Here is a 23,078-nt window from a genome sequence, read left to right on the forward strand (position 1 = left end):
GCTGGGCCGGATTCCAGACCTTGAGATGGGGGGCTTGATAATGGGAGGAGATTTCAATACAGTGCTGGACCCAGCACTGGATCGTTCCAGGTCCAGGGCGGGTAAGAGGCCAGGGGAGTTAGGGATGGAGGAGGGAGTCTGGTGCAGAGTGCAAGGGGCATTAACGAAGTTTTAGGACCTTCTATGAGGAGTTATACCGGTCAGTGCGGGGGGTGGGGGGAGCACCGGCTGTCGTTGTACGCGGACGATTTATTGTTGTACGTTGCAGATCCGGCGGGGGGATGCCGGAGGTGATGAGGATTCTTGGGGAGTTCGGGGACTTCTCTGGGTATAAGCTCAACGTGGGGAAGAGTGAGCTGTTCATGTTGCATATGAGGGACCAGGAGAGAGAGATAGGGGAGCTTCCGCTGAAAAGGGCAGAGATGAGCTTCAGATTACTGGGGGTCCAGATAGCCAGGAGCTGGGGGGCCCTGCATAGGCTAAACTTTACGAAGCTGGTGGAGCAGATGGAGGAGGAGTTCAGGAGGTGGGATGTGTTGCCTCTCTCCCTAGCGGGCAGGGTCCAGTCGGTTAAAATACCGGTGCTCCCGAGGTTTCTGTTCCTCTTCCAGTGTCTACCCATCATGATCCTGAAGGCTTTTTTCAGGAGGGTCAGTAGAAGTATTACGGGTTTCTGTGGGCGCAGAAGACCCCGAGGGTGAGGAGGGTATTCTTGGAGCAGGGCAGGGAAGTGGCCGGGTTGGCGCTGCCCAACCTGTGTGGGTACTACTGGGCTGCGAACGTGGCAATGATACATAGGTGGGTGATGGAGGGGGAGGGGGCGGCATGGAAGAGGATGGAGGCGGCGTCCTGTGTGGACATGAGCTTAGAGGTGCTGGTGTCAGAGCCGTTGCCGCTCCCCCCAGCAAGGTACTCTACGAGTCCAGTAGTGGTGGCTACCCTCAAAATCTGGGGGCAGTGGAGGCAGCATAGGGGGGAGGTGAAGGCTTCAGTTTGGTCCTCGATACGGGGGAACCATCGGTTTGTACCAGGGAGGATGGAAGGAGGGTTTTTGAGCTGGCATAGGGCAGGTATCAGGCGGATGGGGGACCTCTTTCTCGACGGGAAGTTTGCGACCTTAGAGGAGTTAGAGGGGAAGTGGGGTCTCCCCCCAGGGAATACCTTCAGATACATGCAGATTAGGGTGTTTGTTAGGCGGCAGGTGGCGGAGTTTCCACTGTTGCCGCCAAGGGGGGTTCAGGATAGGGTGCTTTGGGGAAGGGGGTCGGTGAGGGGAGGATTTTGGCAATCTACCAAGTGATGCAGGAGGGGGAGGAGGCCTTGGTGGAAGAGCTGAAAGAAAAGTGGGAGGAGGAGTTGGGGGAGGAGGTTGAGGAGGGGACGTGGGCGGATGCCTTGGGGAGGGTGAATTCCTCCTCCTCTTGCGCGCGGCTTAGTCTAATCCAACTAAAGGTGCTGCATAGGGCGCATATGACTGGGACCAGGCTGAGCCGGTTCTTTGGGGGAGAGGACAGATGTGGCAGGTGTTCGGGGAGCCCAGTAAATCACACCCACATGTTCTGGGCGTGTCCGGCATTGGAGGGCTTTTGGAGGGGGGTGGCGGGGACCTTGTCAAGGGTAGTTGGCTCCAGGGTGGAGCCGGGCTGGGGGCTCGCAATTTTCGGGGTAGCATCGGAGCCGGGAGTGCAGGATGCGAAAGAGGCTGGTATTCTGGCCTTTGTGTCCCTGGTAGCCCAGCGCAGGATTCTTTCACAGTGGAGGGACGTGAAGCCCCCAAGCGCGGAATCCTGGATCAACGACATGGCTGTGTTCATTAAACTGGAGAGGGTCAAGTTTGCCCTGAGGGGGTCGGTACAAGGGTTCTTCCGGCGGTGGCAGCCATTTCTAGACTTCCTGGCGGAGCATTAGAGGGTGGTCAACTTCAGCAGCAACCCGGGGGGGGGGGGGGGGGGGGGGGGGGGGGGGGGGGGGGGGGGGGGGGGGGGGGGGGGGGGGGGGGAGGGGGGTAATGGTGGGGGGGGAGGCTACGTGTTTGCTCTGGGGGTGTGGTTTCAAGGTTTTATGCTCATTTCCTCTTTTTTGGTTCATTTATTGCTTTTGCATTGGGTGGGGTTACTGCTTTTCTTTGTTGTGTTAAAATTTGTTGAAAATTTGAATAAAAATTATTTAAAAAAAAGATTATTATTACATGTCCTCAAACTCTTCCACTCTGATATGGAAATTCAAAACAAAGGTTCAGAAACAGATTGCTTTCTGAAAACAAAGATTTTTTTCCACCTTGACTGGATGGCTGATTCAAATTCACAACTTTAACAGCTTCTCCCAGTCTGGCCTCAAAACATTTCTCCACACAGCCACACAACCCAACTATACCTGTTCCCTTTAATAAATTTTCTCCCTTTCGCTTCAGATTTGCTTGTCCTCAAACACTTCTTTGATCTCAACTTTTCCAAATGTAAGAATATATCATGTTTCCTATTTTACCTCCACTTTTGTGTCAATAAAATGTAATATAACTATGTAAGCCATAAAAGCCCCTTGTCATTTTGGAATTTCCCTTCAAAATTCAATAGCCGAAAAATCAAGTCACTACTTATCTCTGAATGCACATTTTAAACTCAATCTATTTGCTTGTAAATTCAACCTCGTTATAGCCTCTCATTACACATGCATGAACCTTTCACCTTTACCCTTTTACCTCAGCTCTCACAGACAAGGGCCGGGATTCTCCCCTACCCGGCGGGGCGGGGGTCCCGGTGTAGCGGAGTGGCGCCAACCACTCCGGCATCGGGCTTCCCCAAAGGTGTGGAATTTTCTGCACCTTTGGGGGCTAGGCCCGCGCCGGAGTGGTTGGCGCCATGCTGACTGGCGCCAATACCGGCACCAACGGCCTTTGACGCCCGCCGCCCAGCGTCGGGGCTGGCCAAAAGGCCTTCGCCAGTTTGCGCGTGCGCCGGTGCGTCAGCGGCCGCTGACTTCACCACCAGCGCATGCGTGGTAGGGGGGTTCTCTTCCGCCTCTGCCATGGTGGAGGCCGTGGCGCTGGCGGAAGAAAAAGAGTGCCCCCACGGCACTGGCCCGCCGGCCGATAGGTGGGCCCCGATCGCAGGCCAGGCCACCGTGGGGGCACCCCCGGGGGCCGATCACCCCGCGCCCCCCCCCAGGACCCCGGGGGCCCGCTCGCGCCGCCAATGTCGCCGCCACCAGAGGTGGTTGAAATCACAGCGGCGGGATTGGCCTCTCAGCAGCGGGACTTCGGCCCATCGCGGCTGATCGGCGCGCTGCGATTCCCGCCCCCACCAATTCCCGGGTGGTGGAGAATTCCGGCACACACACACTGTATTCTTTACAGAATATCAACATATTCCCAAAAATATTTGTAAATTCGCATCCATCATCTTAATATGCATAGGTGTGGAAAAATATCCAAATAATTTATGCAGGTTCTCCATTTCCTGCTTCCTGATCGTGATGGCAAACAGCTGTCATCGGATTTCAAGAGTCAACATTGGCTACCTACGTGCTCACAGTGTCATCATATATTGCCCTTGGCGAATGCCCATCCACAGGCACTTTCTATCAGGCATCATTGTATGCAATCAAAAACAGGGCATTGGGCAATTGCCACATCCCAGAGACCATCAATAAATTTGATGTGCTCATCCATAAGAGCATAAGATATAGGAGCAGAATGAGGCTATTCGGCCCATTGAGTCTGTTCAGCCATTCAATCACGGTGAGCTATTTCACATCCACATTCTCCTGCCTCACCCCCAACCCACTGTCAACTCAAAGGAGTTTAGGTCTGTCTGAAATTAAGACTAAATTTGGTATCTTTTGTGTGGCATGGCACTTATTTTAACAAACATTGGGAAGGCCAAAGGTAGGTCACTTAAGAACATCGCAAAACACCTGTGGCTGTTTGAATTTCTCCAATCAGTGCTTGTGATACTTAACACGAAAGATCAACCTAAAAGAACCACTCAGGCAACTGTTGTGTTATGCAAGTATGGGCATATTTTAAAGACTATGGAAAGCTTCTGGTAATCAAAGTGATAAGGATCTGTGAAATTTTGAAAGGGTTCATTTCTGGTCTTCAGCTTTTACCTGCTGACTGGAATATATTCCGTGAACGCTGTGACCAAGTTGAGAGCTGACAAGGTTAAGATGTGCAAAAGAGAACATTATTCCATTTCCAATTGTGTAATGTCAGTCCTCGATAACCTGCCTGTCATTTGCACAATGGATCTCATCCAATTTTTATTTTGCCTAAACTCACTGGATGGAGTCAAGATTTGGGTATTAAAATGTGACATTTCTTCTGTTGAACATTTAATTTTGCTGACAAGTGGAAATGTACCACTTGCTGGAAGAGTGCATATAGAATGGTGAGTAACATCACCTCTGATTTCTTTGTAGTGCACGTGCCATTTGCTTATGTGAGTCTGAATCCTTTAATTTTATTTTGCACAGTCCAAAGAAGTGCAAGTTAGGCGGATTGGCCATGCCAAAGTGCTCCTTAGTGTCCAAAGATGTGCAGGTTAGTTGGGGTTATGGGTATAGGGCAGTGGACCACCCGGAGTGATCTTTCAGAGGGTCGGTGCAGACTCGATGGAACGAATGGCTTTCTTCTGCATTGTTAGGATTCTACGGATTCTGTAGCCACTTGGCACCATAAATTATAAAGGTCATACAAACATATGAACAAGGAGCAAGAGTCGACCATTCAACCCCTCGAAATTGCTCCGCCATTTAATAACATCATGGCTGATCTGATAGTAACCTCAAATCTGTACACCTGCCCACCCCCAATAACCTATCACCTCCCTCCCCCCCTTGCTTACCAAGAATCTATCAAACTCTGCTTAAAAATATTCAAAGACTCTGCTCCCGCCACCTTTTCAGGAAGAGAGTTTCAAAGCCTAATCTGTGTTTTAAATGGACGACCCCATATTTTCCAACAATGGTCGCGATTCTCTCACAAACAGAAACATCCTGTCCACATCCACCCGGTCAAGACCCCTCTGGATCTTATATGTTTCAGTCAAGTCACCTCTGACTCTTCTAAATTCCAGCGGATACAGACCTAGCCTGTCCAACCTTTCCTCATAAGGCACTCCACACAATAAGGTATTAGTCTGGTGAACCCGCTATGGACTGCTTCCAATGTATTTACATCATTCATTAAATAAGGTGATCAATAATGTTCACAGTGCTTCAGATATGACTTCATTAGTGCCCTGTACAACTGAAGCTTAACCTTCCCACTTTTGCAATCAATTCCCCTTCCAATAAATGATAACCTTCTACTCGCCTTCCGAATTACTTCTGCATGCTATCCTTTTGTGATTCATTCACTAGGACACCCAGATCCCTCAGCATCTCAGATCTCTGCAATCTCCCACCATTTAGATAATATGTCTCTTTTTTATTCTCCTGCCAAAGTGCACTATTTCACATTTTCCAACATTATACGCAATTTTCCATATATTTGCCCACTCACTTAACCCATCTATATCTTTTTGCATCATCCTTTTGTCCTCTTCACAACTTACTTTCCTACCTATTTTTGGGTCATCAGCAAATATGGGAACCACCCCTCCAATCCCTTCAGCCAAGTTATTTATATAAATTATGAACAGTTGAGGTCCCTGAGAGCACTGATCCCTGTGGCACACCAATCATTGCATCTTGCTAACCTAAAAAAGACCCATTTATGCCTACACCTTGCTTCCTGTTAGCAAGTCAATCTTCTATCCATGCTAACATGATACCCCTTATACCATGAGCTTTTATTTACTGCAATGACCTTTGATGTGGCATTTTATCAAATACCTTGTGGAAATCTAAGTGCAGTATATCCACTGGTTCCCCTTTATCCACAACACACTTTACTTCCTCAAAGATTTCCAATAAGTGAGGGCGCATGTGCCACAGTGGTTAGCGCTGGGACTACAGCGCTGAGGATCTGGGTTTGAATCCCGGCTGTGTGTCACTGTCCGTGTGGAGTTTGCACATTCTCCCCGTGTGTGCGTGGGCTTCACCACCACAACCCAAAGAGATGTGGGGGTTAGGTGGATTGGCCATGCTAAATTGACCCTTAATTGGGAAAAAAAAACTGTTTCCAATCAGTTGATTAAATATGATTTCTCTTTCACAAAACCATGTTGACTCTGCCTGATTACCTTGAGCTTATCCAAGTGCCCTGCTGTAACTTCTTTAATAATAGCTTAGTATATTTTCCCGACGACAAGTTAACTGGCTTGTAGTTTCCTGCTTTCTGTGTCCTTCCCTTTTTGAATAATGCAGTTATGTTTGTAATCTTCCAATCTAATGAGATTTTCCCTGAATCAAGGGAGTTTTAGAAAATTAATACCAATGCATCAACTATCTCTTTAGCCACCTCCTTTGAGATGCTGGAATCGTAGAATCTCTAAATTACAGAAGGAGGCCATTTGGCCCATCGTGTCTGCACCAACCCTCTGAAAAGCGCCCAACTCCCCACCCTATCACCACAACCCTGTTACCCCACCCAACATTTGGATATTAAGAGGCAATTTAGTGTGGCCAATCCACCTAACCTGCACATCCTTGGACTGTGGGAGAAAACGCAGCACCCAGAGGAAATCCATGCAGACATGGGGAGAATGTGCAAACTCCACACAGCCTCCCAATGTCAGAATCAAAGCCAGGTCCCTGGCGCTGTGAGATAGCAGTGCTAACCGCTGTGCCACCATGCAGCCTGATGAGGGCCATCAGGATCGGGCTCTTTTCAGCCCACAGCTCCAATAATTTACTCAGTACCACTTCTCTGGTGATTGGAATTTTCCTGAGATCCTCCCCTCCCTTCCATTTCCTGGTTTATAGTTGCTTCTGTGATGTTACTTGTTTCCTTCATTGTGAAGACTGATGCAAAATATCTTTCAATTCATTTACCATCTCCTTGTTTTCCATTATTAATTCTCCAGACTCACTTTCTGTTAGACTAGCACTCACTTTGTTAACTCTTACTATCTGTTATAAGGGGCAGGATTCTTTGATCCTGAGGCTAAGTGTAGACGCCGTCATAAACACTGTCGCGTTTTACGGTGGCGTCAATAGGCCCCCAGGATCAGTGATCCTGCACCCTACAAGGGGCCAGCATGGCACTGGAGCACTTCATGCAGCTCCAGATGCCAATACCAGCGTCAACAGGCGCCGCGGGTCCTGAATTCGCGCGCATGCGCGCTGTGACTTGCGCGAACCCGTGCATGCGCACTAGTTGCCTTTTCTGTGCCGGCCCTGACACAACATGACATAGAGCTACAGGGGCCCGGCGCGGAGTAAAAGAGGCCCCTACCAGGAGAAGCCGGCCCGCCGATCGGTAGGCCCCGATCACGGGCCAGGCCACGGTGGAGGCCCCCCTCCGGGGTTGGACCATCCTCTCCCCCACCAGACCCCCCCCCCCCCCCCCCCCCGCAGGATGGACGGTGAAGTCCAGCTGTGTTGGACCACATGTGAACGGCGGCGGTTAGATTCGGCCTCTCTGGGCTCATCCCGCATGGAGAATCGCATGTTCGCCGGAGAATCAGCAGACCGGCATCGCGTGAATCACGCCCCTTCCCTCCCCCCCCCCCCCCCCCCCCCCCCCCCCCCGCGATTCTCCAACCCGGCCCGGGGTCAGAGAATCCCGCCCTATATTTCTGGCTAGCTTTCTCTCGTGCTCTAATATTTACCTCCTTATTAATCTTTTTGTCATCGTTAGCTGTTCCTTATATTCTGTTCAATCTCCTGACCTGCAACCTGTCTTTGCACAATTATATGCCTTTTCTTTAGGTTTGATAACCGTGGATGGTGAGTCAATCCCTTGAACTTTGTCCCTTGGACCTGCATCGCTTCCCCTCAAACGAAATGACCCCAGGGGCATCATCACTACGAGCTAATTAATTACTCCCATCTCATTGCCAGGTCTACCAGGTCTACATAGCCCACTCTCTGGTTGGCGTCAGAACAATGCTGTTTCAAGAACCTATCCTGAGAACAGTCAATGAATTTTTCATCTAGGCTACCTATTCCTGTTTGACATTTCCAGTTGATATGTAAGTTAAACACTCCCATGGTCATTGCTGTGCCTTTTTGACAAGCTCCAATTAATTCTTCCATTATGCTCCATCCGACCATGTGGTTATTATTACAGGACCTGTGACACGATTCCCACCAGTCACTTCTTGGCTTCACCATTTCTCATCCTTATCAAACCTGTTCCATATCCTGGTTTCCTGAACTTTGGTCAGCCCTCTCTATTCTGCTATTATCATTATTAACAAACAGAGCCACCCCACCACTTCCTCCTCACTTCCTGACCTTTCTAAATATCTGTATTCTTCAATATTCAGGTCCCGATTCATGTCTTCCTGGAGCCGACCCATGTGGGACGGATATGGCACCTTACAGGTTATGGCTGTCCAGCTGTTTGGAAATAGAGATTGTTTTAAGTAATTTATTTGTATATTTGTGTGTGTTAGGAATAAGGTCCAACCTTAAGTTTAAGCTTCTTGTGTTTCTGTATTTGTGTTAAAAAAAGGGATAAGAAGTTGGGTTTTGGTTTAATTTTTTAAAAAAGTTGCTTGTAAGCCTGTGGGTCTGTTTAGATGCCCGCATTGTAATGAGGCTTTTACAACCCCTAAAACAAACACAAGGGGTCATAACTTCCTTGGAGTGGCAATCAATGTTGGTTTGCACTCCATACCCATTTACCTGTGCTAGAATTCTTAGGTTGCCTGACTCGCCCGATCTTCCTGACTCAGGCTGGGCGAGATTCTTGCAGGGCAGTGTCGAAGTCCAAAGGAAGGGAAGTGAAGGGGAAAACGCAACCTTTTTTATGGCACTAGCAGTCACAATGCAGGGGGGTTAAAAGATCCCATTGAAATAACAGGCCAGAGAGAAGATAAGTGGTTAAGGTAAGTAGATGGATGTGGGGGTGGAGTTCCGACATCAGTGGGGTGGAGATCGGACATCAGGGGGTAGGGTTCGGACATTGAGCGGGTGGGGAGGATGGGCATCGGGGAGGTCGGATGGACATCAGGGTGGAGCCAGACATCAGGGAGGTCAGACATCTAACATAGGTGTGGAGGAGGTGTGAGCTATTGGGGAGGTTGGGGGGGGGGGGGGGGGGATGGGGAGGTTGGGGGGGGGGGGTGGGCGTGGTTCGGACATCAGGGTGTGATTGGGGAGTGGAGAGTCAGACACTGGGGAGAGTCAGACATCAAGAAGGTGATCAAAGGGTGAGGCTGGGACATGAATGGGTCAGACATCAGGGGTGATGGGGTTTTGGATATTGGGGCTCTGGAGGGGGACATTGAGGGAGTCAGGCATCGGGTCTGTTGCTCATTGGGGTGTGTGCTGTGTCAGATATGGGGGAGTCAGGCATTGGGGGGTTGGACATGGGGGGATTTGATATGGGGGTTGGACACTGTGGGGTTAGGGTTGGGTAGGGTGGGGATTGGGTCAGGTCGGGAGTTGGGATGGGTGAGTGGGGTCAAGCTGGGCTGGGTCAGGGGTCCCGGTTTGGGAGGTAGTGTAGTCCGTGCAGGTGTGGGGGTTGGGAATACCATGGAGGAGATGTATATTGGGGGAGGCGGGGAGTCCCCTGGGTATTTGGGAGTGTGGGTCTTGTAGCCACCTGGGTTGGCCACTTCCTCACACAAAATGGAAGAACACAAAGATTACAGGGAAAAATGGACAGTTGCAAAGAGACAAGCAGTTTGCAGAATCCCCTGTGTATTCTGGCTGCTAAAGAAACCAGACAGCATTGTAACTAACAAGCTGCGCATATTAAGTGAGCGATTCCCGGTGATTCCCAGGCACAATGGACACAACAATTAGAAGAGATTGATACATTCTATAGAAGGTCAGACATCCCGGCGCCAGTGGAGTCTGAAACAAAAGGACACAAATAAGGTGGAAAGAACCGCCCAGTGATCGAGGAACAGCCCCGTTATTGGGGAAATTCAAATCAATCGATTGGGAAGAGACCCAATCGATTGCAAGTTTATAAAGGGTCCGCCCAGATGGGCGCGAAACCCAAAACAGTATAAGACAGAGACCCCGACCCCAGCTCGCTCTCTTAGCCAGCCTCTCTCAGCCGGCACTCCGCTCTCTTAGCCGGCCCTCCCAGCAGAACACCTTTGCAGCAGCTCTCCAGGACCGTGAACGTGAGGCAGAGAGGCCTGGCCAATTGCTACACCGACAAGTAAGTGTCATACAACGCACGCTACGAGAGTAGACACTCCTGACCCCTTTAGTCCACACCAACTGGAAGCCTGCGGATCCAGGACAAAGCAAGAGGCCATTGTTCCCTGATCCGGCAGTTCCCTTATTCCAGATAAGTATTGGCCTGTTAGTGGTAGGAATAGCCTAGTCTTTTAGTGTTATATGCATGAGTAGTAAATAACTGTGTAATAATAAACGTGTCTTGTTTGAACTTACTAACTGGTGTATTGAGTCATGATCTGAACTTGAACTTGAATCTTGTGGCGGTATCATAAGGATACCTGGCGACTCTAGAGCTAAGGAATAAAACAGAGCCAATTGAGTGTAAAGCACACTCACTTTGTTCGTGAGGCCACAGCTGGAGTACTGTGTGCAATTCTGGTCGCCACATTGTAGGAAGGATGTGACTGAACTGGAGGGGGTGCAGAGGCGATTCACCAGGATGTTGCCTGGGTGGAAGATTTAAGTTATGAAGAGAGGTTGAATAGGCTTGGGTTGTTTTCGCTGGAGCAGAGAAGACTGAGGGTGACCTGATCGAGATGTACAAGATTATGAGAGGCATGGCAAGGTGGATAGGGAACAGCGGTTTCTCTTATTTGAAGGGTCAGTCACAAGGGACACAACTTCAAGGAGGTTTATGGGAGATGTGAAGATAAACCTTTTTGTCCAAAGGGTGGAAATGGTCTGGAATGCAGTACCTGGGAGGGTGACAGAGGTGGGTTCCTCACATCTTTTAACAAGTACCTGGATGAGCACTTGGCACGTCATAACATTCAATGCTATGGGCCAAGTGCTGGTAAATGGGATGAGGTAGGTAGGTCAGGTGTTTTTCACATGTTGGTGCAGACTTGATGGGCCAAAGGGCCTCTCCTGCCCTGTGTAATTCTGTGATTCTGATTCTGTGAACATAGGGGCGCTGGAGAAGGTACAGGACTACTTACGAGGATACCCAAACCGAGAGGTTATAACAATGAGCAGAGACTGAGCAAGCTGGGGCTCTTTTTCCAGAAAAGGTAAGGCTTAGGGGTGACCGGACAGTAGAAAATTAGTAAGATTTTTAATAGGGTCGGTCGAGAGAAGGTCCATTTGTGGAGTGTCCAAAACTATGGGTCATAAATATACGATAGTCACAAATAAATCTGACAGGGAATTCGGGAGAAAAGTCTTTATTCAGACTGTGAGATGAGTAGACATATTAGATTTATTAGTGAGTTACTAAAATGTGGTACTCATTGCCAAATAGAGTATTTGAGATAGATACCATAAATGCATTTCTGTGGAAGTCAGGTCATTGCATGATGAAAGCAAGGGAATGATTTCCTGATGGGATTAGATGAAATAGGATGGGAGGATGCTCATGGGGGTTCTGCCCCAGCCAGGGGCTGGTTTAGCTCACCAGGCTAAATCGCTGGCTTTTAAAGCAGACCAAGCAGGCCAGCAGCACGGTTCGATTCCCGTACCAGCCTCCCCGGACAGGCGCCGGAATGTGGCGACTAGGGGCTTTTCACAGTAACTTCATTGAAGCCTACTCGTGACAATAAGTGATTTTCATTTCATTTTTCATTTCATTTCATGTGGTGTATAAATGCCAGCATGGACGAGTCGGGCTGAATGGCCTGTTCTGAGCTATAAATTCTATGTCATGGAAAGTCTAGGCTGGGACCTTCTTTGCAAACTGCTTGATTGATGGAAATTAGTCCTAAATTAGATTTTAAAGATGTGCATTGCCGGTACTTTAACTGTCAATGTCGGAAATACTGCACATTTTCAAATAGATCACATATAAAGGTTTAAATATTTTCTGATGAAAGGTCACAATCTGAAACGTTACGGGCGGAATTCTCCGCTCCCGGGAAAAATCGGGTGGGCCGTTTTGAACTCGGCCGAGTTTCACGACGGCCTCGGAGTCCGCTCCTCGCCCCCTATTCTCCCCTCCCGGCGGGGCTCGGAGCGGTGCTCCGTAACTCTCGGCCGCGGAGGCGTCGCGCCAAGAATGACGCGGCTGGCGCGCCTAATGACGTCAGCCACGCATGCACAGGTTGGCCGGCTCCAACTCGCGCATGCGCGGCTGACCTCATGATGCTGACGGCACAAACCCGCGCATGCGCGGTGGCTGTCTTTCCCCTCAGCCGCCCCGCAAGACGTGGCGGCTTGATCTTGCGGGGCGGCGGAGGGGAAATAGTGTGTCCGATTTGGACGCCGACCCGACGATCGGTGGGCACCGAACGCGGGCCTGTCCCCTCCCGAGCATAGTCGTGGTGCTCTTTCCCCTGTACTCCCCCACAAGCCCCAAACGAGCATAACTCACCCATTTCACAACGGCAGCGACCAGGTGTGGTTGCCGCCGTCGTGAAACGGTTGCGAACGGCAGGCCGCTCGGCCCATCCGGGTGGGAGAATCGCCGTTCGGCGTGAAAAACGGTGAGCAGCGAATCTTCCGAGCGGGGGGAGGGGGGGGGGGGGGTGTTCGCGGGGGGCCGCCAGGGGGGTGTGAAATTTGTCAGGGGGCCCTCCCACGATTCTTCTCCCACCCGGCGTGGGGAGCGGAGAATTGCGCCAGTGTTTCATACTACGTAGATGCTGACAGGCCAGCTGAGTATTTCCAGCATTTTCTGTTTTCATGTCCAGTTTCCAGCATCAACCGCATTTTGCTTTCAAATCCTTACTTGTTTTATTTCTCAAAGCAGAAATCCACTTTCTGCATTCTGTGACAGCATGTACGAATTGCTTCTTGCATTGCAGTATTCTGATGCCTTTTGTGACTGAGCGACCTTTGTGAGTGTCCATTATACTTTATATAAGGCATCTGAGACCTGTTATTAGATTCGAGCAGGGTATCAATCCCAGGTAATCATTAAATGTCAGCCTTGGCTCACTGGGAACACTGGAGCCTGAGGTCATGTGTTTCCACTCCTCTCCAGAGACTTGAGCAGATCATCTTTACAGACATTTCTGTGCCTCGACTGAGAGACTGGGGGGGGGGTGGGTGGGGGCATTATGAGAGGCACCATCTTTCTGGTGAGACATTAAACTGAGACCGCATCTTGTGCGGGTGTAATAGGTCCCAAAGGACTATTTGAAGAAGAACAGGGCACTTCTTCCCAGTTCCCCAGGCCCACTCCCTGAACTGTCTCACAGGGTAATTTATCTCACTTTTTTTCATCACGTGTGTGATTAAAGCAGGACTACACTTCAAAAGTACTTAAATCAATGTGAAGCACTCTGGGACACCCTGAGGATGTAATTTCTTTTTTTTACATTTGAATGGTCTGATTCCTGTCATTCCACACTCGCACCTCTCCTGTGCAAAGATGTTTTAACGTCAGTCGCTCCGGGTTTCAGTTGTCGGGAATTCACTCCACTTGTTCGGTAATGGACATTGTGGCTGAGAGTGTTAGAGAGGGCAGAGACAGTCAAGGGGGCTTTATCATTCAAGCAGTCCATACAGATGAGGGATGCCATTTGGTCCAACCATACCGTTTACAATATCATTGGCCTCTGCAGTCTCCTCGCAATTTCCTTCTCTCAAGGCTCAGAAGCTCATATTTTTCTCATCTTTCCTCATAACTCAGTCCTCAGACCCAATCTTTTACTTTTTTGTCTCATTTCTCCGGATCTTGAATTATTTGTCTGTGTTTCAGTGACCCAAACTGCACCTGATACTGGAGATGTGACCTGATCAGAGCCCTTTACAAGTTAGAGGGTGACTTCCATTTCTGTGCACCGATACCCTGTGTGTTGATGCTCCCCAGTGGTTGGATATTGTTATAACCCCCTTGGGTGTTACGGAGTGGACCTTGCAGAATAAGAGCTCCCGCGATAAGGGAGTGAGGGGCCTCTAACAATGTCTGGTTATGTATAAATAGGCACCGACTGGTGAAGACCCAGTAGAAAACTACTGGACCTGTACATAATAGTAGTTGTAAAATATAATAAGCTTTGTTTCTACAAACTCGGTGTGGACTCTTTGAGCCTTATGAAAGATATATAAACTTTTCTGTTCGCTGTAGATCTCTCAATTCATCCTTAGCTATTTATTTTGTTAAGTTATTATGCTCAGGATGTGGATATGATTGGCACAGCTTGAATCTATTGCCCGGTCCTAATTGCCAGTGTTGAGTTGGTTGCTAGGCCACTTCAAAAGTCAGGTAACAATTAGACATGTTTTGTCAGGTTGAATTCCACCTTGGCCAGATAGGATGGAAGGCTTCCTTCCCTAATGTTCTGTGTGTGCAGGGCACCCGGCCACGGAGGGCGGTATAGGTGTTGGCATGTGGTGCAAGAAGACTGCCAGCGAGTGGGGTTTGCTCGCCCTGACAACAATATGTCAGATTCATGGCCACTTTTATGCCTCTTTGAACCATATTCAATTTCTGGCAAATGCATGGTGGGATTGCAATTCATTCTGCTGGACTACTCGTCCAACAATATAACATGACGTCATCTATGTCACGTTAACGTTAGCTCCATACAGTTGTATCTGCCACTTCTCACACCTCACTTTCTGGAAACTGTGGCCAAAGGGTATCACAAAACCTGCATTGAGCTCAATCCAGGCTGGGGTTCTTAAAGGCTTTTCTGATGGTCACCCTGGAGGTCTTCTAAAGTTAAGGTCGGTGTACATTGTTGGATCAATTAAGGGTTGCCAGACCTCGAGAATTGCTCTGGAGTCTCCAGGATCTTACATTTATTCTCTCGGACCCTGCTGACAATCCTGGTGCAGTACTGCTGGAGTGCTGCACTGTCACAGGTTCCGGGCAGGATTCTTTGTTACCGAGGCTGGAATTGTGAAGCACGATTGGGTGGAGAATTGTGCTTCAGCTCGAGGCTGGTGCCGGGCTCCGAATGGAATTTCATGCTCTGGTGCCTCCTGTGACGATCTGCCCCTGCCAGGAGGACTAACTGACGCCAAGATTCACTTGTGGTATTTAAAATTAATAAACCGGCGCCATGGATGCTGAGCGAGAGAGCAGAGGGAGGACATGTTCTCAAGGTTGGGCTGCCGGTCCTGTCACTGGCAGTGCTGGCTAGAGGGGGCTTCTGCCTGGGTCGGGGGAAGTAGCGGGGGATGACCAGGGGATGGGCCATGGGTTAGGGTATCCCCTGGCACCAGGGTGTCCAGGCATGGACCTGCATTGCTGCGGCCTGAAAGGCAGCCATCTTGCTGCACACTCCACACCGTGGCCCGTGGTTGCGCAGAGTGACAGGATGCCCACAGTTGGCACAGGTAGTGCCAGCCACCAATATCCCTGTTGGCAGGGACGGGTGCCGGGACCAGAGGCCCCCCACATGCTGGCAGAGTGCCAGGGGGCCAAGGATGAGTGCGTGCATGGGCAGGGGAGGGAGGGAAAGATGCAGGGCAAGGGCAGCAGTGCAGGCCGGGGCCACCATGTCGCCCGTTGGACTAGGTTGGGCACGGAGTTACGCGCCAATAAAATTTTCTTTCATTTCCTTTTTTTTTCCTGTACTAAATGATTTGTTGAGCTGCTCGCAGAAAAATACCTTTCACTGTATCTCGGTACACGTGACAATAAACAAAATCCAATCCAACCATGCTAACATGTCTGCCTTACACCCCCAGCAGACAATAGATTTCGGTATTCAACCAGGAATGGTTGGCATCTGCATTGCCGCCACAGTCCAGGCGGCTGCACTGAGGCTGAACAAGCAGGAACTACTCGGGCAGGGCCCTACAGCAGCGGAGCCTGCCCCAGAGGAACAGGAGGCAGCTGGTGCGGATGGAGAGCCGGCCGCACAACAGGCCGAGGAGGATGTGGGAGGGTGACGCCACATGAGGCCTCGTGTGTACAGACTGCACCTGTCATTCGCGGGCCTGTTAGATCGGGCATGTTGCTGAAGACTGGCTGAGCAGGGGGACCATACGGCATATCTGCCAGATCATGGTGCATCTGGAACCGTGGGAGTATTGTGGAGGACTGCCGCTCCCGGTGGCCGTCAAAGTAAGCGTCGCCCTGAACGCTTTCACCACGGGGTCCTTGCGGGTGCTGAGTGGGGACCTGCCTAGGCTCTCGCAGACCTTAGTGCACAGGTGCATCAGTACCGTCATGGACGCCCTATATGCCTGATCGGCATAATATATCAGCGTCATTGTGGACCGAGCCCACCAAGCTTCCCGGGCATTGGGGTTCACCGCCATCACCAGGATGCAGGATGCCCCAGGTCCAGGGGGTGATTGATGAGACGCAAGTCCCCCTACGAGCACTGGCGGATGACAGGCCAATGTTCACAATCAGAAAGGGTTCCACCTCATGAACATGCAGCTGATGTGTGACCACGAGATGCACATCATGCACGTCTGAGCCAGATACCTGGGCAGCGTGCACAACACCTTCACCCTGGCACATTCAATGGTTCCTGAAACATTTAAGGCGCACCCCCGGGTGAGGGGTTAGTTCTTGGTGAGAGGGATTATCCTCACGATTGTGGCTGTTGACACCTATCCAGAGGTCACAGACCGACGTGGAGATCCGCTATAACGGTGCCCATGCCAGCACCAGGGTTGTGATGGAGCGGTGCATCGGCATCTTGATGATGCCATTCAGGTGCCTGGACCGCTCTGGAGGTGCCCCCAGTCTAGCGCTATTAGGGTCTCCCACATTGTGGTGGCCTGCTGCATCCTCCACAGCATCGCGCAGCAGAAGGGTGACGTGCTGGAAGACTGGGCTCAGTGCCAGGCCATCGACAAAGGTGGAGAAGAAGGCCAGGGTGGGAATGGCATGGGGCCCTGGAAGCCAAATGAGGTTGCATTATGTGTGTGCCAGCGCAGCCACGCACAGGACACTCTAATCGCCTCCAGGTTCACCGACTAGGGAGCCTGATCGAGCTCCAGTGGCTCCCCCGCCACCTGGCGCTGGCAGTCTTTGGAGGCCGTCTCTCGTCTCTACCAGGGTCTCAATGTTTGCGGCCATGGAGCACAGGGATTGGGCCACATCAACTCTGAGACTGGCTCAGCTTAGCCAGCACCCAGGCAAAGCCGTTGACACCTGCAGCCATGACCTTTGTGACTGGGCCAATCTATGGAGCACAGCTGCAATGTCCAGATGGCTCTGGTACATAACTGCCTGTGACAGGGCCGCCTTGTCAAGAGACTCAGCCACGACCCGCATAGTGAGTCCCAGGTCTAGAACATCTTAACACATGGCCAATACCTTTGCCCCAAGGCCTCCACTGCAGACACCACCTATTCAGCATTTGTCTGGGTAGTACGCATGTTCTGCACCGCCTCCTGCCCTTGCAGGTAGCTGGACAGGCAGGCACTTGATGGTTGCTAACAACCCCTCATGTAGTCCCTGGCTCTGTGTCTGCATCTCCAGTATTGATGGGACCACCCTTTCCAGAGGCCTGGGACCCATCTGGGTGGCAGTTTGTCCCTGGGGCTGGGCCGTCCACCGTCTGACCGTCATCTCTGTGGTTCCTACCTCCACCTGATGTACCACTGCATGTGTGTCAGACGCGCCAGATAGTGCCCCAGGAGCCTCTTCGTTAAAGTTCTAAAACCGAGGTGAGTGTCTCTCGGATGGTGGAGGATGTTAGAGACAACTGTGACGGAAGGTCGGTGTCATCTCAGTCCTGATGCTCCTGCGTGTCGTGGGTCGGTGTTTGGGGGCTCACGTCGCTGTCTGGTCCGACCTTGTCACTCAATATGTCTTGGGTTGTTGTCAGGTGCAGGAGGCATTAGAAGGGCTCGCCACATCGGCAGGTGATCCTGCAAGACACAAGGCATGACCCATGGTTGTGACATGCTGGGGTGGGGAAGTGGAGAGCTGATGTGGAGGTTGTGGGGTGCTGGGCTGGAGGTAGTGGAGGTTGCGGGGTGCTGGGGTGGGCGTGGTGGAGGGGCGATGTGGAGGTGGTGGGATGCTGGGGTGGGAGTAGTGGAGGAGTGGTGTGGAGTTGGTGGGGTGCCGGGTGGGAATGGTGGAGGGGTGGCGTGGAGGTTGTGGAGTACTGGGGTGGGGGTGGTGGAGGAGTGGTGTGGAGGTGGTGGGATGCTGGGGTGGGGGTGGTGAAGGGCTGACAGAAAATGCCCAATGTGAGGTACTTGGACTCAGGCAACGCAGGGGGTGGGCAGCTAATGCTCTGTGTGTGCAGGGCACCCGGCCACGGAGGGCGGTATAGGTGTTGGCATGTGGTGCAAGAAGACTGCCAGCGAATGGGGTTTGCTCGCCCTCTGGACTGGGGGTATTAGGATATGGGTCTGTGGGGCGAGGGTTGGTGCCAGGGAAACTTTGCTGGTTACTCACCCTGACCATCCTGAGGAGGTAGCTGATGTAGCTTTTTACGGCACCGCTGTCTGGCGCTGGCAGTGGAGCCCTCAGCGCTCACAGCCTCTGTCACCTGCACTCAGGCTCAGTGTACGGCGGCGGGTGGCAACCTCCTTCCAACCCGGAGAACAGGGTGCCCTGCCTCTCCTCCACTGCATCCAGCAAGGTCTTCAGCTCCACCTCTGTGAAATGGGGTGCTGCTCTTTGGGGTGCACCTTCTTGGCTAGAATGAGTGTGCGTGGGGAGTGGAGTGCTTAAACGCGACTGCAGCTTGTCAGCCTCTCTAGTGCGACTCCCGACCCCGGTGAATCGGATGCCGTTTTGCATTGGAATTGCACTAGATCCACATGGCGCTGAATCCTGAATTGCTCCGGGACCGGTGCTGCTTTCAGTGCTGTAGAACACCACCGATTCAGTCCCGGCTTCAGCACTTCTGTCCCGATCCAACGACCATGCTGCGCCGGAAAAGCAACGCGAGACATTGCAATGTGAATCCCGTCAACAATGGGCAGGATCACATTTTAGCATATCTGCATATTCTAGCAAGGAGTAAGCCTCTCTCTAATGTGCAGATGCCCGTGGTACCTGAGGCTTTGGGATTCAATCCCTTCACCTCAGAGACCTCAGACGAGCACTGTTTGGTACTAGTCCCCACAAACAGGGACCAGACGGAATGGCACTTATGGGCGTCTCCCATGGATCGGACATCCCCAGCTGCATGCTGTTTGGGCAGGGTGGTGTCCTGGCACTGTCGGTGCCACCTGTGTACCCTGGCTGTGTCAGCCTAGCCTCCTGGCTGTGCCACCTGGGTGCCAGTGTGGCACTGTAAAGATGTCCAGGTGGCACTGCCACCTGGCATGGGCACTGTCAAGGTGCCAGGTTGGCATTTATTGTACATGCACGATCAGGCCAGGGTTGCTGGGTTGGGGGCCTGCAGGGACCCTCCCATATTGTGTTCGGACTGGGAGGGGAGGTCGGGGATTGTTTCAGGGGTCTCGGAGATTGGGATGCCATTGGCATCCCGATCCCTTGTTTCAGCGGAGAGTTCCGGCGAGCGGAATTACACACTGTACAAAACGGGGCTATACGTGACCTCGGCCGTGCATTCCCCGTTCAGACCATTATTCACCACTAGCGTCGGGAAAGCGCGGCTAAACGCGAGGGGAATTTTTTTCTCTTTTTGGACAATCGTGCCCTTAGTCTCTGAATCGGCCCTCCATCTTTTGAATGAGATTTTGAATCTTTAGAATACAGAAATGCACTCAGTAATTATTAACCTGCCTTTTTGTAGGAGATGCTGTGGACAAATTGGCTGCTGTGTTTCCTACATTCCAGTCGTGAATACGGTTCAATAATACTTAATTGGCAGTCAACTGAAGAAGAGTCATACGGACTCAAACCATTAACTCTGTTTATATCTCAACAGATGCTGCCATACCTGCTGAGTTTATCCAGCACTTTCTGTTTTATTTCAGATTTCCAGCATCTGCAGTATTTTGCTTTCGTTAAAAATGTGTTTCTTTTTCCCTGAACACTTATTTGATCTTATCACTAGTTATAAAGGCATTATAAATGGGGAAGAAAGCTGCTTCTCAGGCGGAGCAGTTGGAGGTTGGAGACCCATGTGAAGAAACCACTACCAAAGGATTTAATCCTGGCACAATAGGGGGATACTTTATCAGCAATTTAAACTTCAGAGGGTGAATTTCGGCTTTGGATGTAATTGAGAAATTGGACGAAAATTGCTTTTAAAATTCTATTGGTTCGATTACAGTCCAAGATTCTGCTAAAATTTATTTGCATAATCACACACGTAAAATCTTCCATGAAGCAGCTCAATAGAACGCAGTAGTGTGTAAAGTGTTTCCTGTGGCTCAGATGGGAGTGCACCCCTCTCTGAGGCAGATGTTCCATGTTCACGTCACACTCCAGCACTCATCAGATGAGGAAGGAATGTTTGCGGTGTGGTACAAACAGGCTGATAATCAACCTGCAAATACGTTATTATTCTCCACCGGGAAAGAAGTGTGTATGGTGATGCCAGATAAATAATTGGAAAATGTTGATGTTTTTATGAGTAGTAATCTGTTTTATTCAAATCGCTGAAAGGGGTTCATTTCAAAAATAAACAAGGACGTGGAAATATGGTCCTGTCCATTTTGGGTGCCTTTATCCAGTGGATATCGAGGACATCCAAATGATAACCTCCTTGCTAATTTTCAAAGCTCCTGATTGGAGCCTGTCTGGGGTGGGATGCGGTTATAGGGAGCTTGGTTGCACTCTGATTGTCGCCTTAGATTTAGGCAGTGAGCCAAGTGGAAGCCTGCCCACACGACAGCTGGTCAGTTTGGAGCGGACATCTTGCATCCCTGACTGGAGTGCTCGACGTCCCAGAACAACAATCCCTCAAGCATCTTGAGCACCAAGATCAAGATTCACCCACAAAAACCAGCCACGGTGTGACAAAACTCACGAAGAATAAAACCAATAAGGAAAACCCCATTTTGTCGTGAACTGTCAATGTTTTCTTCCATTTTTAATTTCCTTAGATTCATGTTGCTGGGCCTCTCATGTTTGGACACGCCACAGCTGTACAGAGCAGCAGGGCAACTGCTGCCTCAATCAATTCATTAGCTAATTACTTTCACTGGATTTCCTTGCGGAAAAGTTAACATGTCAGCATTTAATCGACAACATCGGTTAAAGAAATAATTGAAGAGGTGATAATGGACTCAAATTGCTCGTGGCAAAGGATTCATTGATCAGGAATTCCATTACTCCTTTTCCTCTGCTGTGACCATTTAACATACAAGCACCATTCTCTCCTCAGCCTATTTATCCGACAGATATAAGTGCCTGGGCTTTTCAAAAGTGACCAATGCTGTTCGTGACAGCACCAACTTTTATTTATATAGCTCCTTCAATTCATTAAAATGTCCCATTTACAAAAGAATTATAGAGCAAAATGAGACAGTGAGCCACATGCGGTGATATTTGGGCAGATGGCCAGCGGCTTGGTTAAGGATGTTTTAAGGAGGATCTGAAATGAAGAACATGAGGTAGAGAGGCAGACAGGTTTAGGAACTGGGAATTCCTGAACTAGAGAGGCCAAGCAACTGAAGGCGCAGCCACCAATCGGGGAGCAATTAAAATTGGGGGTTCCAAGAGACCAGATTTAGAGGCACGCTGATATCTCAGAGGGTTTTGTAGCTGGAGGGGGTCACAGAGATAAGGAGGGGTGAGGCCATGGAGGGATTGGAAAATGAAGATCATGGTTTTAAAATCAAGGTATTGCTTGAGAGGGAGCCAATGTAGATCAGTGATCATAGCGATGATGGATGAACAGCACCAACTAAGGACATGCGCAACAGTGCTTTGGATGGCCTCAAAAGTACGGAGGATAGAATATCAGAGACAAGCCAGGGGTATATTGGAATAGTCAGGTCTAGAAGTAACAAAGATATGAATGCGGGTTTCATCAGTAGATGAGCTGACGGTGCAGCCAGGTGATTTTAAAGAGGTGGAAGTAGGTGGTCTTAGTAATGTACATCTCGGGGTTAAATATGATACAAAGGTTGCAAACAGTCTGGTTTAATCTCAGACTGTTTGCCAGGGTGAGAGATGGAGTGTGTAGCTAGGGAATGAAATTTGGAGAAGGGATCGAAGAGAGGTTTTTAGCATTCGCACTTTAATTCGCAATTTAATTGGAGGAAATTTTAGGTCATCCTCTGGTGCCGGATAAGCAGCTATAATTAAACAATGGTGAAACAGTGGAGAGAGCTGGTGATGAGTGAGAGTTGGGGTTGTCAGTGTACATGTGAAAGCTAACTCTGTGACGTCAGATGGTGCTTATAAAAAGTAGAAGGGGCCGAGGATAGGTCCTTGTGGCCCAAGGAGCCCCCAACAGGTGAGTTGGGGCATTGGGGAGGGTCACGTCAGGCGGGTGTCAGGCGGATGGTGCTCCAATCTCTTCCTGCACTGACGAGTGGAGTTCATCAGTGCAGGAAATGCGTCGTGACTGAGTGCGGCCTCGGTGGGGCGTTCAATACTGAGGCCCAAAAAGATAACAGAGTGCTGTTCAATAGCGGGTTCGGCCTCCCACACCAAGTACTGGGAATGACTCTGCTAATCTCACCCACAACAGGACTCTTTTATTTGTTAGATCATGGCCACGGTCTCACTAACACCATGAACAACTGTAGCAAAACATCCCTACTTTTTTATTCCACCCCATTGCAATAAGAATCCTAGTTGTTTGCTGTGCCTGCATACCAACCTTTTGTAATTCATGTGCCAAGACACCCAGATCCCTCTACCTCAGGGCTTTGCAATCTCCCTCCATTTAAATAATGGCCATAATTCTCTGGTTGTTGGAATTCACTTTTTCCGATGGCAGCACACCCTTGCCAGTGGATTCCGCCGTGGCAATGATAAATCCCACTGACAAGTGATGGGAAGACAGAATCCCGTTGCCAACGGATGGCAGGCGGCCAGAAACGACATGTGGGGGAACCGGAGAATCCCGTCCAATATCCTGCTTTCC

Source organism: Scyliorhinus canicula, chromosome 7, assembly GCF_902713615.1.
Source record: "Scyliorhinus canicula chromosome 7, sScyCan1.1, whole genome shotgun sequence".
Taxonomy (NCBI): Eukaryota; Metazoa; Chordata; class Chondrichthyes; order Carcharhiniformes; family Scyliorhinidae; genus Scyliorhinus; species Scyliorhinus canicula.